At 42.5% G+C, this 16647-nt stretch overlaps 1 protein-coding gene across 2 annotated transcripts in view; it reads left to right on the top strand.

The window, feature by feature from the left end:
- Positions 1-16647, top strand: part of cntn4 (contactin 4) — a 200054-nt gene that overhangs the window by 146407 nt on the left and 37000 nt on the right. The gene's annotated exons all lie outside the window — the stretch shown is intronic.

Below are 16647 nucleotides of genomic sequence, written 5' to 3'. Positions count from 1 at the left end.
GTTGTTGTTTCCATTGTTTTTGAGCCATAAGGCCAGAAACACTTTCCATACCCATTGTTCATTATCCAATCGTCACTTTTCCAATAGATTCCATAGCAGATTCCTGATTATTTATATTGCTCTAAGTCTTTGAGTTCTCTTATCATTACAACTTTCGCTTCTTCGGGATTGCCATTTAGTCTTATCATTACTTTGCAGTTCCTCGTCCATGTCGCTTGTATCTTATTTTGTTTTCTCAGGCTGCGTGCCTGTCTTGCAATTTCAGCAGTCTTTTTCGTTAAATGTTCATTTAAATACACACTAGTCCCTTTTAGCTTCTTACCCTGTTTCAGTAACTCAATCGTTGTTTTGCGACTCACAAACCGAAGAATGATTGCTGGCTTTGTTTTACTGTCTTTTCTGGGGAGCGTGTGGCATGCTGCAATATGATGGCGCTGAATACTTACATTCTTCGTTTGAAGGAATTTTATCACTTGCTGTTCAAGCATTTGCAGCTCCTCTACCGGGGCATCTTCACCGTCTTTACCTCCGCCAGCTGTTACTCTGGCGTAGGTTCGGTGTTGCGTCTCCAGACCACTTATGACTAAATCATCCATTCTTGTGTATTGTTCAAGGTCCTCGATTCGCCGTTCCAAGTCGTCTATTTTCTTGTCCTTGTCCTTTATGAGGTTTTTTAGTTGTTTTATTTCATCCATTAGGTCATGTAGCATACCTTGTTGTTTAGCCACTTTGCTCAGTTCATCAGACATGAAATTAAGCGATTTCCTAATCTCCTCCAACTCCTCTTCAACTCCTGGGTTTGCTTTTTTAGGTGGCATTTTGAAAATGATGAGATTGGTATTTCCTTGTGATGGCCCGTTGAAGTCACTGTTGATTTACTTGTTGGTGCCTTGCTAGAGGAGCCTGGGCCCAGTGGCTGCTGGAGGATCCTGGGCCTGGTGGAGCAGGAGGATCCTGGGCCTAGTGACTGCTGGAAGAGCCTGGGCCTGGTGGCTGCTGCAGGATCCTGGGCCTGGTGGCTGCTGGAAGAGCCTGGGCCTGGTGGCTGCTGCAGGATCCTGGGCCTGGTGGCTGCTGGAAGAGCCTGGGCCTGGTGGCTGCTGGAAGAGCCTGGGCCTGGTGGCTGCTGCAGGATCCTGGGCCTGGTGGCTGCTGGAGGATCCTGGGCCTGGTGGCTGCTGGAAGAGCCTGGGCCTGTGGCTGCTGGAGGATCCTGGGCCTGGTGGCTGCTGGAAGAGCCTGGGCCTGGTGGCTGCTGCAGGATCCTGGGCCTGGTGGCTGCTGCAGGATCCTGGGCCTGGTGGCTGCTGCAGGATCCTGGGCCTGGTGGCTGCTGCAGGATCCTGGGCCTGTGGCTGCTGGAAGAGCCTGGGCCTGGTGGCTGAGAAGGAACACGAGAAGCTGGAGAAATACCAAGGGCTCAGAGAAGAGCTCGAGAGGATGTGGAGGGTGAAGGTAACGGTGGTCCCCGTGGTAATCGGAGCACTAGGCGAGTGCACAAGCTAGGCGAGTGGCTCCAGCAGATCCCGGGAACAACATCGGAGATCTCTGTCCAGAAGAGCGCAGTCCTGGGAACAGCTAAGATACTGCGCAGGACCCTCAAGCTCCCAGGCCTCTGGTAGAGGACCCGAGCTTGAAGGATAAACCGCCCGCAGGGGCGTGCTGGGTGTTTTATATAAGCAGAGTAAATAAATGCAGATTACTAAAAATACTGTAGCATCTTTAGTGTAGAGGTGATGATATATAGATGTACTGTGTGTGCAGTGATTGTGAAAAATAAACTGTCTAATATTTCAGCAGTTCAGCAGCCTGTGGGTACAGACTGTGCCTGGATCTGCTAGTGCGGGAGTGGATGCTCCTGTACCTCCTGACTGATGGCAGGAGGTACAGGTCATCAAAAACTTTTAATATTAGACAGTAATAACCCAAGTAAATGAAAAATTGAGTTTTGGATCTTTGGATTTCATTTATTAAGGGTAACTAGTTATCTAAACCTAACTGGTCCTATGTGGAAAAAATGGTTGCCCCTAAAACATAATAACTGGTTGTGTCATCCTTGGCAGCAGGAAGTGCAATATAGAGCTGGGCGATATATCGAGTTTTTAAAAAAATATCGATATATTTTTTAGAGATGGACCGATCCGATATTACGTATCGGTATCGGTCCGATACTGACCTAAATGACTGGATCGGATATCGGAGAAAAATAAAAAATGTAATCCGATCCATTAAATATCACGAAAGCACCTCACAAAACTTGCAACACGCCGTAACTCACCTCAGAACGTTAGCATGTCGGAGCAGTATGCATCACGTGATAGAGCGGCTGTGGCATGCGGGACCTGTGGTCTGGATAGCATTTGGAGCTTCGCTAGCAACCTGGCATTTCATCTCCGACAAAGTTATCCCCGAGAGAAGTAAAGCAAGTGTGTAAGTCCATCTCTGAATGTTTGTAAAGCATTCCTGCGTTAAGCTTAACAAGCGACTGCCTCTCCTGCTGCTACTTCAATTGTGAAACTGCTTAAATGATCAGCTGATCGGCTTTTCTGTCGCGAGTCCGTCTTTGTTTTTGGCCCACTTTGCACCAGAAAGAGGAAACCAGCGGCTGAACAACAGCAGCACGTTTAAGCTTGATCAGCTGTTGTTAGAATTTATTTAATATTACTTTCTACACCAGGATCTTTTTCTATGTAGCTGACGCTGGTAACTGTGCAGGGGCGGATCTAGCAAAGTTTAGCCAGGGGGGCCGATAGGGCATTAACTGGGAAAAGGGGGCACAAAGACATACTTTTCTTTCTTATTCTCATTTAAAATGTCTAGCTTTTAATAAATAATTATCTGACACACAAAGTTTTAATTTGATGTAAAATGAATAGAAGTCAATTACTGTATATAGTGACTATTAAGTCTAATATATATACCCTAGTAAGCTATAGTACTTTTTCCTTTGGGAAGGTACCATCTGTGCAGTCTGCAATTTTGTTGAAGAAAGATGTTGAATCTATTTAATATTTCTTGAAAAATAATTGATTTCTGTGCATTTTTTTTCACACTGCATCAAATTAAGGTTGATTACGTCGATTAAGCATCATGAGGTGGCGCGTGAGGGGTGGTTCCCTATTTTTTATTTATTTATTTTTGTTGTTGCTGGGAGTTGGAACCCTATTAGTTAGGTTGCTTAATATTTACGCTAAGTACTCTTTAAAATACCAGAATAGGGAGGATGGTGTAGGTCTAAGTTTATTAGATTGATCAGTATTGCTGAACTATGAAATATTTTTTTTGTATACAGGTATAACAGAATAGCTTTAGTGTAGTTGTTGTTTTAAACTTGAGTATGAACTTATACAAAATGCAGCAAGATATTCTAAAAAACAGTTTTGTTGATTAAAAAACACTATATCGGATTCATATCGGTATCGGCAGATATCCAAATTTATGATATCGGTATCGGTATCGGACATAAAAAAGTGGTATCGTGCCATCTCTAATATTTTTATACGAGATATAAGATGTGACAATATCTTTTATATCGATATAGTCTATGTTACGTTATAATTATAGTTGTGGAGCCACAAGTTTGCCTCTCTTTTGTCTGCTTTTGTCTTTACGCAACGTTACTTGGGCTCGCCTCTCCTTCACTGAACACAACTCCCCCTTCTCCCCCATTGCTTCACCTGCAGGCAGCGACAAGATGGACACGGCAAATCTCCGTTAACGAGTTACTGCGCATCACCCCGTGCGTGGGGCTGGACGGCGTCAACGTGTTAACGAGCTAACCACGGTAACACCATGCACGGCCTGAAATCCTTTCATTCTCTCAAAAGTTGACAGCGCGCCTTATGTATGAATTCTGGTTGTGCTTGATGACCGTGAACCGATTTTATGTGGTACACGGCGCTCAGCAATCTGTCAAAATGTTTTAGTTCGACTTTGGTAAGCTACGGAGCTGCACCAGCTTGATGGATTGTCGGAGCATTACAGCTACCGAGGAGCCTTGCGGAGTGATACGTACTGTGCTTCAACGTAATATTACCGTATTGTGTGTGTATAAGGACCATAAATGGCACCTGTTAAGAGACACGGTTATGAAGCGGATTTCAAACTCCAGGCTGTCAGTCACGAACTTGGAAAGAGAGCAGCTGTGAAATCTGTCTTTGTTATTGTGCTCAGCGTCTTTTAGTTTACATTTTGACTGCGCAATTGTGACCTTTTTGTTTTGCACAAAAACAACATAGTTTTCTTTTATTTATGGAGCATTACTATTTAATAAATGCTCATAATTTACTTTTGAGTAGTTTTTTTCATGTACATCTCTGCTGTATATTAATAAAAGTGCCTGTGTGACATCTGGGACACAGCTTTGACTAAGAACTCTCTTTTTGTTCTTACTTTATGGCTTTAAAAAAAAAATCGAGATATATATCTTATATCGCCATCCAGCTAAAAAATATCGAGATATAAATTTTGGGTCATATCGCCCAGCCCTAGTGCAATAACTAGGAAGTGTTTCACATCACTCTGGTGGCCTTTCTTTCTTTCTATTTTTTTTTTCAAGCATCATCAATGAACATTGCAAACAGATTTAAATCTGGACTTTGACTAGGCCACTGCAAAATCCTTTAAACGTCAGGACACAAACTGATTTCCAGACATTCTCCTTCAGGCTTTCGGGTAGAGATCGTGGTTCTATAAATTACACCTGAAGCACCTGAGCAATCCCAGACTCCCACGCTACCACCATGTTTGACTGTTACTGTTAAGTAGTTTTACAGAACTGAAACCTTCCAAAAACCTTCCACCTTTTCCTAAAAGTTTTGGGAATTATCAAGAGGTTTTTGTCCAAATGTGACATAAGCCTCCATCGATTTTCTCCAGCATATCCAGTTCAACAGAAATCAGAGTTGTGGGGGAGCAGGCCATCAGTCTGCACACCTACAGTCAATTTAGAATCACCAGTTAACCTAACCACATTCATTTTATTGTATTTAATTTTGTCTAATAGTAAAATTAGTTTGATCTGAAACATTTAAGCGTCACAATTGTGGGGAAAAAGTCAGAAATGTGTCTTTACATTGTATAAATGTGTAATTTGTCCAAAACAAAATGACGTAACAACAACAGTCAGTGAAAAAATCAATGTTTTGAGGGTGGGATTCAAAATCACACCAGAAATTTGCATTAAAATTATATAGACTATATACATATATTCTTCATTTAGAACAGCAGTCCCCAACCCCCGGGCCGGTCCGTAAGTGGTTTGATTGAGAGTTGAGGCTCGGGTGTGAAATTTATGGTTTTCAGGGTTTTTACTGGTTTTTATTATATTTTTTAAATTATTTTTATCGTTAACTCGGTTTCCCTGGGTCTTTTCCCATGTGTTATGAATAAATCTTCTTTTTTTTTTTTGTACCAGTACTGGTTTTATTTTGTTGTATTTATCCGCGACACATTTGGGGACAAATAATACGATGAAAGCTGTCAAAACAGAATGTTTACTTGTTTTTAAATGCGTACTGTATGAGAACCAAATGTGGGAGACATGGGCATCACCGGGCTTGAAAGACACCTCTTCTGTCCACGTTCGGTGAAGAGTCCGAATAAAAACAGCCATTATTCTTTGAGTTGTGTGTCTCATGGCGCAGTAATTTGTGTTTAACATGTCCAAATTACACTCACCCTTGTCATAAAGGAAATACTTATCAAATCTCAAAGTGGCCACATCCGAGCAGCTTGACACACTAATGCACCAGCGGTTTCAAAGTCAGGCCAATTTACTTTGAGAAATCAAATGCTGTTGGGAAATTGGCTCAAATGTCAGCTGCTGCTTCCTCTCACATTTCTTTTTTTATAACAGGTTGCAAACCGAGCTCAGATGTACACTTCAGACGCTCTTTAATTCCGCTTTCTACTTTTGCCAAAGTATTGACACACGCATCGAAGAGCAAGCGTGAAACATGAATCAGTGAGAGTGAGAAATTACTATTGCAGGATGTTCTGTGATTCATTTCATGCCTGGAGCAGAATTGAAATCATCTGCTAGGTATGTTTAGAGAGCTTTAAGTGGCATCTGTGAGTGTCTGAGCTTGTAGGTGAGGGGCCTAGCGCGACACGTTGGAGAGTTAAAAGTGAGACGACGTCGAAGACTTTCCATATGGCCTGGATGTTGATTGGTCCATTAGTCTGCAGGAAGAGAATCACTTGCTTTAGCTTGATTGGCCAGATTTTATCTGTAGTCATGACCCGCTGCCACTCTGTCCGTCCTGCATATTATATATATCCCTCCTACGCTGGCACAGCAAATAAGCATGGCTGTCACGTAAATGAAGAGATGTCTCGCAGAGTGATCTCCATTTATAGACCCATCTGTTCAGCCAGACGCACTCCAGAAAGGATCAGTGTCAGGAGAACACCAAAACTGCGGAAGAGGCATAGAAGTGAACTTTGCATTAATTTGCTTATCACACATCTTTCCATAATGCGTTTTTTCCACCCCATCTTTTCAAGGATGTTTTAATAAGACACTCATCAAATGTCTCAGGGCTTACGTTTATGAAGACTTGGAATTAATAAGCGCCGCGTGGAAAACAGGTGTATTAATAAAAGTGCTGATTAAATGATCTGTGTGAACGGACAGCCCTCTACTTCTATTTCCGTCTCCTCTTTCTCACGCTGTATGCTGTTATACTTATTAAAAACATTGTTTATCATGTTTAAATGTCACTTCACATTTTTACTCATTAGATCTGTAATTTCCTCATTTGGCTCTAATGGAACATCTGCTTGTAAAGTGGAGTTCTGACTCTCCGTGGTGGTTAGCGGCGTGAGCGAGACCTGAATGCTGAGAGTTTATGCACCCAGAAGGACTCGTTTCATTACTCTGGCTTCAGGAAAGGTTTACTACCTGACACACCTGCAGCGGACAGCTGACTGGTGCTTTTCATTTTGCCTTTGCCTACACCTCTCCACCTTGTCTGCAGCTTATAAAAGTCACGCAAAAGAGTGTGGTCCCACTCACATGAGAATGGGAGCAATCCAAGGATTAGTGCTGTGCTGATCCTGGCAGCTGCAGACAACACCCAACACTGTTCAGAGGTGTGTGTGTGTGTGCCGTGTGACACACACACACACATCCGCATAGCAGATTAAATGTTTTATTTATCCAAACATGTCTCAGAGTTGGAGCTGCTCAGGAGGTGGAAATAATCTCATTGGTTGCTTTAAACCTCAGTGGGCAGAATCCTACATTTCCTTTAGAGGCAGTGTCAGGTAAATGTTGAATCAGTAGTTAGAGACATTTACTAACTCAACTGTTTTAATGGTGAATATCATCTTTTTCTTATTATGAAAAAATACATAAAGAGGCTACTATAATATCAAGCCCACACATATGCCATGGACATGCTGTGATCACATGCTGAATTTGAACTAGATGAGCATGATTGGCGCATTGGTCATTGTGCTCTTAGCAGGTGTGGATTATAGGCATGTTGCTATGTTAGAAGCAAATGTTCCTATATGTTGTGCACTATGAGGTTGCATTTTTATAATATAATGTAATTGTTTAGACACTTTACATTAATTTGATTGAAAGTGTAATGGTCTTTAGGTCAAAAAATCTAAAACAATTATCCAATAAAACCATAGTGCAGCGAGTGTAAGTAGGGGCAGGGGGCTTGTTGAGCTATGTTGTGTATGGGACTTTAGTGATAGTATCACACCCCCAGGAGCAGCGCTTGGCTGTGTGGCCAAGTGTAATATATTCATTATGCAACAACTCACAAAAAACATTTCTTGTTGTGACAAACTGTATGACGAGAAATGAAGCCAACACAAAAGTGCCATAAATAAATGAATAAATAAATAAATAAATAAGACTTCCCACTTGAACCTAGCTCAAAAAACTACTATAGAGTCTTGTGTTAAAATGAGAAGAAATCAACAAGTTTACAGGGTGTTTAAAACCAGCAGTTTGCTCGTCCCTGAATCGATACTCTCAACCATCTCTATGTGGTTGCTTTTAGCCTTTGTGACTAGTGTATAGCTTGTGTGCGGCCTAAAGTCAGCCGAGTTTAGCATAAGTTATGCAGATGGTTGTCATTTACATGTTCAGCATTTAACTAAACTCCAAGGAAGAAGGAAGGATGTTTTTCTTATAAAAAATTTGCTCACTAGCCAAAATTAGCCAAAACCCATTGCGCTAACCAAGTTAGCTAGTTAGCACTAGTGTTAGCTAACATGTGCCCAAGACTATCTTCCAAAAAAGTCATTTATGATTCAAGGAAGTAATATATGAGTCAACCTGAATACACAGCAAAGAATATAAGCATAGTGACACACTGCACACTGCATGGTTAAATTCTTCTTTTTACTATTTAAAAAATTGTTCATTTTTAGAGTCACTGTGTCTCTTTAAACACTGAAATAAAATATCCCACTCTGCCGTTACTGCAATTTACTGCAACTTCAGCATGTGTGTACGTTTCACGCTTTAGAAAGACAAAGAGTAAAATGGACACGGTGGACAAGTGTGTCTATTATACACTCAACAAAAATATAAACGCAACACCTTTGTTACTGCTCCCATTCCCCATGGGATGGACGTAGAGACCTAAAATTCATTCCAGATACACAATATAACCATCCCTCCCAAACAGTGGTCACAAATCAGTCCAAATGTGTGGTAGTGGGCACATCTGCTATATTGAGATAATCCATCCCACCTCACAGGTGTGCCACATCAGGATGCTGATCTGACATCATGAGTAGTGCACAGGTGTACCTCAGACTGCCCACAACAAAAGGCCACCCTGGAATGTGCAGTTTTGTCTCACAGCAAAATGCCACAGATGCCACAAGCAATGAGGGAGCGTGCAATTGGCATGCTGACAGCAGGAATGTCAACCAGATCTGTCGCCCGTGCATTGAATGTTCATTTCTCAACCATAAGCCGTCTCAGAATCAGAATCAGAAGTAGCGCACTGAAGCACTGAAGCACCAGGGCATCCATACGCGGCGCCATCTTGGACAAGGCGTTTCAGAGAATATGGCAGCACATCCAACCGGCCTCACAACCGCAGACCTCGTGTAACCACACCAGCCCAGGACCTCCACATCCAGCAGGTTCACCTCCAAGATCATCTGAGACCAGCCACCCAGACAGCTGCTGGAACAATTGGTTTGCACAACCAAACAATTTCTGCACAAACTGTCAGAAACCGTCTCAGGGACGCTCAACTGCATGCCCGTCGTCCTCATCGGGGTCTTGACCTGACTCCAGCTCGTCGCCGTAACAGACTTGTGTGGGCAAATGCTCACATTCGATGGCGTCTGGCACATTGGAGAGGTGTGCGCTTCACGGATGAATCATGGTTCACATTGTTCAGGGCAGATGGCAGCTGAGAATGTCCCAGTTCTTGCATGGCCAGCATACTCACCCATTGACATGTCACCCATTGAGCATGTTCGGGATGTGCTTGACCGGCGTATACGACAGCGTGTACCAGTTCCCACGAATATCCAACAACCTCGCACAGCCATTGAAGTGGAGTGGACCAACATTCCACAGGCCACAATTGACAATCTGATAGACTCCATGCGACGATGTGTTGCACTGTATGAGGCAAATGGTGGTCACACCAGATACTGACCGGTTCTGGGTCCCCAGACCCCCAATAGCACAAAAAACTGCACATTCCAGGGTGGCCTTTTGTTGTGGGCAGTCTGAGGTACACCTGTGCACTACTCATGATGTCAGATCAGCATCCTGATGTGGCACACCTGTGAGGTGGGATGGATTATCTCAATAAAGCAGATGTGCCCACTACCACACATTTGGACTGATTTGTGACCACTGTTTGGGAGGGATGGTTATATTGTGTATCTGGAATGAATTTTAGGTCTCTACGTCCATCCCATGGGGAATGGGAGCAGTAACAAAGGTGTTGCGTTTATATTTTTGTTGAGTGTACGTTTTCTATGATACTGGGTTGCATCAGCAGCCCAAACACAGTGACTCTACAAATAAACATTTGTTTTAAATAATAAAAGAAGAATTTAACCGTGCAGCGTGTCACTTTTTGCATATTATATGAGCCTCAAATTGTGGCAATTATGTAACAATAATAATAATAATGTACCCGCTTTTATATAGATTTTTTCTAGTCTCATTAAATATTTGCTTTAGACAACAAGTCGCATTTTAACCATACATTCATACAGTGCTTTATTCTGTTTATATAAACACTTTATTTACTTTATATCTACAGCCAATTTAAAATTGTTAACCTAACATGCATGTCTTTGGACTGGTGGAGGAAGCTGAAGCACTAAAAACGAAACCTGCGCAGATTCAAGGAGAACATGTACTCTGCATAAAAAGACCTCAGGTAACCAGAGAACCAGAAATCTTGTTAATGATGTCTGATGGTCGCGTACTAACCACTCTACCACCATGCTGCCTAAGATTACAGCATTAGCTGCTCTACTACGCATAAGAACTCGACCGAGAATCAGGTCATTTACAGGTTCTCCACGAACATACGTGTGAGACTGACAAAGGCCGACAGTTTTTCATCTGTCCCCCAGTACAGTCACAAACTGTACTCTTTCACCAGTCACACCAGACCGACCAAATATCCACAGCGCTACAGTATCACTGCGTCTGGATTCTGACTTGAAGGCGTTCGGTCACAGCTTTGCATCACTGGCTCCTCAGCCAGGCACATACACCAAATGCCTGTAGTACAATAAAGATTTTCCGGTAACCATGCGCGTTCTCCACTGTTGTTTGCCAAACACTTCAAACAGTATTAACCCTAACTCTAATTCTAAAAGACCTTTTTTTATCTTTAACAGCAAAAAAGCACAAAGGGATCCTCTGCCTTTCTTTTATCAAAGTAAAGTTGTTTTATAATCAAATAAAACCAGTCAGTTTTCTTGTACGTTCCCTATATTTTATATAACACTGGCACCGTCGGCCTACGCTCAAATATAAGAACAAGTCTCTGCATTTCATGGATCATGGATTTGTGATAACGCTTCTTTCTCCCTGGGGACATGTTGGCTTTAGTCGCACAATCTTTTGTATGCAACCATCAAACATCAACATCAACAAACGGAGGATGTGAAAACCATGTCTATGCCACTGTCATTGTTAACTGCACAATGGCAGGGGACAGGGGTGAGTGTGTGGTATCTGTATATATTTTTGTTATTCTTGTATCAAAGATGCACAAAAAGCAGTCTGTGCTTCGTGTCCTAAAATAATTCACTGACACATTTCTTTAAAATGATATGTCTTCATCTTTTCTTTTTTTTTAGCATCAATAGCAATCTTAAGAGTTGCTAAGTGTAGCGGCAAGTCATTACGCTTGCTGGTGTGTCTAAATTTCCAGGAATGATGCTTCGGAAGGATTTTGCCAACTTAACTTTTACTGAACTACTGAGCATTACGATATAATGTACGACTGCATTACCATATGTCCGTCATTGTGTGCAGAGAACAAGAACGGAGTTTGGGAGGAAGAAGAGCGATAAAAAGCCAGAGGAGAGGAATTTAACATGCCTCTGATGCCTCTTTGACTCCCTGTAAAGGTGATCGGTGTTGAAGGGCGCTGACTTAATGTTCTTCGGCCCTCGCTTGTCAGTCATGATCACAGGCATTAATTGATTTTGCTGTTGTATTTGGAGACCATCAAAATGATTTGTAGATCAATTTGCCTTGCCGCTATTGTGCCGCTACCTCTCGCGGCCCACAGCATCACTCACAGGCAGAATATATCCTTTAAGCTGTCACTATTTCCCATCACGCAGTGCCATACATTGTCAGTCATCTATCAGTCTGACTCAACATTTGCTTAATTAGCACTTTTTGCTCTTCAGAGCAGGAGGGGGAGGGTTATAAAAGCCGTGCCTGACAAGAATCCCGCTTTTCACTAAACTCAAATAACACTCTGAAGTGCGATAAAGTGAGTTCCGAGATGTTTGCCGAGATTAGGTCAGAGCCCTTTTTACCCGTCTGCATCCCATGTACTGCTCGCCGGGATTATTTTTATCTGGAAGACAGTGGCTGATATCATTTTTCAAAGTGAGAATCCGCCAGCGCAGCATGAGTAATCCATCTTGGTTCCTCTGACAATTTCCTGTGGAACATGTGTGTGCTCTTTATTCCTGAAAAGATCCCTCAGCACACGAGTGGAGATGAATATCTCTGGAAGGGGAATAAACCATCGGAGCACTTTGCGATTAAAGGAATCCTCTGGAAGCGCGTACACAACGCCCACCGTGCGGCCCATGCAGATAAACTCCCTCGCCTTGCAGTGCAATTACCAGCACAATCACATCATGTTCCACTGGCGGGAATTAAGATGTTCTCAATCAGGTTGCTTCATTAAGACACCTTCCTATAAAAAATGCACACTTATACACAACATTTATTCTGAGAGGATTCATTTGCACCAATGTCCTCAGACACTACAGTGGTGTGTGTGTGTGTGTGTGTGTGTGTGTGTGTGTGTGTGTGTGTGTGTGTGTGTGTGTGTGTGTGTGTGTGTGTGTGTGTGTGTGTGTGTGTGCGCGCATAAAGTATGTTTAAGCTAGGAGGTTTTAGTTAGTTTTTAAGGTTTTTTTTAGCACTGATAGTTTAACAGCATTTTCGTGGCTGGGGATGCTTGGGATTATACGTACCTTTTCTCTTTACTGCTGAACTGCATCCATATTTGATTTTTACTCGTTACTTGGGAAATAGACCCAACAAGCACTTCCCAGGGACAAAACATCCAGTATTCAAATGGCTCAACAAACCTTAGCTAGAACTACTTTATAATGTTGAAAACAGAAGTATAATTCCTGTGCCTGTCAAAAAAAAAGCCACACACACAGAAATAAAAAGGAAATAAAAGAAGGATCCATCCTTGCTGTTGAAGCTATGTGGAAAAAAACTTGGCATTTCCCTGCTTACATTATGGTAATTCACATTGGAGCTGTAGCAGTAGTGTGCATTTCATAGAGTAAGAGATTAATACTTGCACTGCAGCTCAGCACCCCTTTGTCCCCTGGCCACGTTTTTATAAAGCTACAATATTGCCAAAGAAGCTTTAATTCTAACCGGTGCCCTGGAGACAAGTGTCAATACACAGTGAACCAAAAGGAAAGTCTTTCAAGTACTGTCTGCAACTTACTCCACTGGTAATGGAGCTAAATAGGAAAAAAATATATACGATCAGCACATAACTCTGCCTCGGGTTGCGTAGAGTGTCTTTGTTGAGACTTGGAGAGCGAGTGCTTATTTTGTGTCCATCATTCTTAATCATTTGCTCTGTCTTAAAGCAAGAGCTCCCTGCAAAGAGCGGTCACAAAGGCGCTTGTTATATTGTTGCTGAGCTTTGAGTGACACCTTCAAAAGATCTCCTGTCAGGCGGGTGTTTTCTACACGATTGATGGTAATTTTGTGGAAGGTACCGTTTTTGGTGGTTTTTTTGTTTGTTTATATAGTTTAAAGACTTGTAGGGTAAACTGGTTGGGTAATTGAGCTGCTTAATAACGTCTAACACACACAGAGAGTGATTTGTGCTTTTTGGCAACCTAGCGTTTTATTACGATGAGGCTCAGCACTGACTCAGCAGCACATGTAAGGCACAGCTAACAGGTATATTTCTCTGCTTTCACTCTAGTTTTGTGTGTGTCATCTTTAATGGTGAACAGCATGAAAAGCATGTTACATTTAACACATTGGTTCCTCATTATGCAGCACTGTAGTAAGAAGTCATGTTTGTGGTACGGCAGTTAATCGTTTAGTACTCTATGTTAGGCCTTTGGTCACTGGATTATTGAGCTGAATCTAAACTTAAATAATCACGATACATTCATTTTTCCTGCTTTTTTAGAGGAATTGGACCTTTCTCTCTAACTGTGCACAAATGTGTTCATTTTTCATTCATTTCTGGAAGATGTTGCATGCATATATATTTGGCAGCTGTCTTAGGTTTTGGATATTTTTCTTTTTCACTGCTCCAATAACTTTTGTGTTTTATTGTAGCTGACAGGCCCATTGCTTCCACCTTCTGACAACAGTCACATGTTACATTCAAAGCACAACCTCTGGGACTGAAAAATGAAGCCACATGTAATTGCCAAAAAGTACCCTTCTTCTAATGACCTCTGGTTTCAAACATGAGTCAGTCTTGATTGCCTCCCATGTCAAAATGCTTAACTTTATATGCATTGAAAAGCATGTTTACAGCCTCAATTTCCCAATTTTACAACTTTATGATGTGTTAAAATTCATCTTTCTGGATACTGAACAAAAACCTCAACAGTGAAGGTGTCATACGTGACGACCTGGAGCCAGGTCGTCACGGAAACTCTGAGAAGTCAGCCGTGAGACGAGTGTACAGGAAGTGCAACTACAAAAATATTTTGCTTAAACGGTCTCATCAAATGTCTCCTTCCTAGTGGTTCATGTCCCGCTCGATGCACGGTCCGCTGTTTTGCAGTCCTTCCTCCACTTCATCTTCCAGAGCATCTTCCAGTGTGACGTTTGCAGCCTTCATGTCATTTTTGATTCATCCAGTGCTGTTTTGGTCTTCGCCGTGTCCTGTTGCCACCCAGGTCGTGTCGTGTGAGACCCAGCGGCCACCTTAGCATCTTCATCTCCATTGTGTGAAGAACTTGCTTATGCTTGGTGGTCGCTAGCTAGGACGCTGACCTGTAGAATGCCACTGGGAGCACAATCGACTTGTAGACTTTCGCCTTGAGGTAGATTGGCATCCTCTTGTCGCACAGGACTCCAGTGACCTGACGCCACTTCATCCACGCTGCGTTCACACAGGCTCTGGCGTCTGGTAGGGTTTTGCAGTCTGAGGTGACAAGGGACCCGAGATATTTGAATTGGGTGACTTTGATCAGTGGCTCGCCATCAATGGTGATGGCACCGTCGGTCTGGGGGACGCTTTCGAGACTGTCTCATCAAATATATTGCACCAAAATGTATTCACCCATCACCAGTCCCCAAAATTGTGTTTGAAGTCCTGTGGTTGGAAATTATAGCACAGCCATTATTTTGTTGTTACCTTTAAAGGGATTGCTTCAATGATAAAACACCATTAAAACGTTAATAAGGCAGCTTGGACTGCTATCAGTCTGTTTCCATTTTGCAAACGAATAGGATCAAGCTGGAAATTACATGGAGTCTGTTTGTGATAATATAGCAGTTAATTGTGGTAAGTCTGCAGAAATTGCATGTACATACACAGATATTCATATTAACAACTTCCTTTCAAGTTCAGAGAGATGTCTAGAACCACACAGATCGGGAACAGAATTTAAATAATTCCTCCAGGAACAATGAGGCAGTTTAACAGCAGAGTGAAATGGGTTCTCAGCAACCTGCTTTTATATGCCAATGTAACTGGAATACAACCAGCTGACAGACAGTTACGTCTGGCCCCCTACTGCAAAGGCATGCATTGCAAATGAGCTTCACTCATCAGTGCAGACTTCACTCACACTGATTCGAACATGTTGGTAATTTTTCTGCATTTAGAAATTTGACTGCAGTTATTTTCAGACCTTCACCAATCTGTCTGTAAGTGGTTGTAGTCGGTCTGAGTCACACAGAAACTGCTTGGAGACAAGTTGCATCCCACCAGGTGACCTGAGCAATCATCTTGATTGATCGACAGTTGTCGCTGCATTGAAACTAAAGCAGTGATTTCTTTTTGGTTCTTCTACACCAGCCTGTTTTGGATATAGACTTTTTTAACCTAAACATCAACTGGTACTGGTGTGGTGTATTTACTGGATATCACTATTTCACTGATATTCATCCAACAGCTTCTAATGGGCTCTTACTCAGTCAGTTGCCACGGGCCTATGGCTTATGTAGCTAAAGAAAAGATAGAAAAACAAATGTCGAGGTTGAGTAGTCATAGACAAACTGCTGCTATTTCATCAAAGTTTGTCTGACACCGTGTTTGGCACTTTTGTTGATGCTATTTATGTGGGCACAGCTTCACATTTTAAAGCTGTGCCCACCACAAAGTTAATCATCTTCTGTCCATCTGCTAATGCTTTGATCATTTGCTGCAGCTAATGATCCATGCGACAAGGTGAGAGTCAGTGGTACAGGTCTGACTAGGGGAAAAAATCAATATCAATTACACCTATATCGGAGAATTGTCAAAACTAAATGCCCAGGTGTCCCTGTCTCACCAGTGTCTGCCAATAGCTTTGACTGGAAATTTTTTTTTTTTTTTAAAGCGCATACCTGCTTTATCTCTAATTGACCGTTAACCTTGATGCATGCAGCGTCACGAGAAAATAGAAGGCAAGTTTGTTTAGTCACGATGCTGCATGAAGCATCTGAGAAGGGTTTTTTTCTGCAGTCGCACCGCATTCGGTGAGTTTTAGCATCCAGGGTCTGCGCTCCACAGCTGGGCTTGATTTATGCCACTGACAAGGCCGTTTCTCTCCAGCACAGCACACTGTGGGGAAGCTCAAGAGAGACAGCCTTTCAATTTATCTCAGACGGCCCCTCCCCCGGCCCGCACTTCAGGGTTTTTAAAGCAGTAGAGAGCATAGATCAACACCTGAAGTTAGGTCCCACCCCCTTATCCCAGCTCAGAGGATACGGTGACCTCGCCTCCT

This window comes from Maylandia zebra, linkage group LG5 (assembly GCF_041146795.1).
Source record: "Maylandia zebra isolate NMK-2024a linkage group LG5, Mzebra_GT3a, whole genome shotgun sequence".
Lineage (NCBI taxonomy): Eukaryota > Metazoa > Chordata > Actinopteri > Cichliformes > Cichlidae > Maylandia > Maylandia zebra.
This window is presented reverse-complemented; position numbering and strand designations above follow the sequence as displayed.